This window comes from Echinops telfairi, unplaced genomic scaffold (genome assembly GCF_000313985.2).
Source record: "Echinops telfairi isolate 266 unplaced genomic scaffold, ASM31398v2 ScPeMD7_443;HRSCAF=831, whole genome shotgun sequence".
Taxonomy (NCBI): domain Eukaryota; kingdom Metazoa; phylum Chordata; class Mammalia; order Afrosoricida; family Tenrecidae; genus Echinops; species Echinops telfairi.
This window is the reverse complement of record NW_022104341.1, coordinates 84,469,051-84,471,231: the sequence shown is the minus strand read 5'-3', so window position 1 is coordinate 84,471,231 and position 2,181 is coordinate 84,469,051. Positions and strand designations below refer to the sequence as shown.

Here is a 2,181-nt window from a genome sequence, read left to right as displayed (position 1 = left end):
AAAAAAAAAAAAAAAAAAAGGAGGCGTGACTTGATTGACGGGTTTGACTCCAGCCCTAGCCAGGAGAGTGGTTCGCCTAAGCCCCCTCCGACGGACCACAGAGAAGCTGAGAACTGACTCAGTGGCAGTGAGTTTGGTTTCTCCTGCTGCCAAAGGACCCCTGCCTCTGTGTTCCCCCTTCCCCCTTCAACTTGATCGAGGAAGGCCAAAGAGCTAGCCTGCTGTAAATCACAATACTAGAAAAATAGCATAATTTAATATATAGTTTGCTAAGAATCCAAGACGTACCAGCCCCATCTCTTGCAGTGAAAATACCCCCAATCAGTAGGGGTGTTGTAACTCAGGAAGGCAGTAAACAAGACCATGAAGGAGCCATGCAGGAAGCATCCCCATCCCGAGGCTTCAAAGCTGGTGGGCTGGGAAAGCCAGACAAGGAAGCATCTGCAATCTGGATAAGGGAGGGGCACGAGGCTTCAGGTCGTGGTGGTCTAATGGCCCCTGGAGAAATGTGGGGAGAAATCATTTCCTAACTACCATGGCAAAACCCGCCTCCTTAGAGTATCAAAATATTGCTAATCTCTTCCTGTGATCATTCATTGGGGCGGGGGGAGAGGGGGGAAGTGGGACAGGGGGAGACGACGGACCTGTCAACGTAATTTAAGGCATATAATTTGCTTTACTGGACTTTGGAAGCAGTTTGGAGGTAGCAGATTCCACATTTCCCTTCGGTCTCACATTTCAGAATAAACGTCTCACTGCTATCTAGTCCATGTGGGCTCATAGTGACCCTACAGGACAAGCCAGAACTGCCCCTGTGGCTTTCTGAGGCCAACTCTCTACAGGAGTAGAAAACCTGGCCTTTCTCTCTCAGTCCAGCTGGTGGATTCAAAGTGCTGACCTTGCGTTCACACCCCAAGTCATAACCATGATGCTGTTAGGGCTCCTGCAACAACGTTTAAGAGCTTCTCAGATCCACTTGGTCTGTGTTTGGGGGAAAGGTCAGGCCTCCCTAGACCTTACCGCCCAGCAACATTCATCCTCCAGACTCTTAGCAGGAGGCGGGTGGAGGTTTCAACCCTACAGTCGCTAAGGGCAGACCTCCCACCATTGGCTGGCTTTCTGGCAGGTCTTCTGTTATTGGCTGGGCCTCTGTAGGGCACGCCTCTTCTCGTCACGCCAGACTTCATGCTGTGTGCTGTGCCTCAGCTCACATCCAGGAGTCTAGCCCGTCAAGGTCAATCCCTGTGAATACCATTGTGAGCCCCAGTGATGCTCTCTTGTCTTTCTCCACCCAGCCTTCACCATTCCTGATCTCTTCCACTGATGAAGAAAGGAGTCTTATCTTCCTTTGTGCTGGAGAGTTCTGTATAGGAAACGAGTCTCCACCCTTTTTGGTTAGAATTTCTGCCAGATTCACCCATCACCACCTCTTTTCCCTGTCAGCCCCTGACTAGCTAACTTTGGGAAGCTGTTGCTAAAGGGAACATGCATTAACCTCTCTTTGTGCTAGAAATTCCTTCCACGGCCCCCCTTTCCCCTTGCCCTAATCTTGTCATAATCCCTTTGCCCTAATATTGTCCACTTAGCAGTATTATGGGTAAGTAAAAAGTAACTTCAATCATCACTGCCCACTTTCAAACCCAACTTGATTTCATCCTGCACTTGGGGTACAGACTCCTACAAGACCCTACTGGTCTTTACTTGTCTCCGGCTCATCTCCTTCTTGGTCCCACATGTATCCCCTGAAGCTGAACACCGATGACCAGCTAACACTATTTCCCAAGCTCAGATCCTGTTTCTCCTCCTCGTGGAAAACTTCATCTACCTCCGGCCTCGGTGTCTCTTGCTAATGCCGGCATCTTCCATTTGAACACAAGTACAAAAGTCCCTTCCCTGGTTTAATTTTTTTTTTGTTTACCCCCCTTTCTGGGGTAGCTGATCCTTGTCAAACCCACTTTGGGCCACACAGTTTAGGTTATAAACTTGTTTGATTTTTCTCGAGACTTTTAAACCAGTTTGGATGTAACAAACCCCACTGTTGCCTTCTATTTCGGGCTTGCAAACTAGAACTTCTCAATTCAACATTGTCTGGATCTTGGGCTGAAACAGTGACAGGTAATCCTGGACTCATGGCTGCCAACACCTGGCTACACTTTTCTTCTTCTTCTGCAGAATATCACC

The 2,181-nt window shown here is 48.6% G+C and overlaps 1 pseudogene; it reads right to left on the bottom strand.

Annotated features, from left to right (window-relative positions):
• LOC101648631 overlaps window positions 1–1,735 on the bottom strand; it is a 5,940-nt pseudogene extending 4,205 nt beyond the window's left edge.
• Window positions 1,736–2,181: the final 446 nt, after the last annotated feature.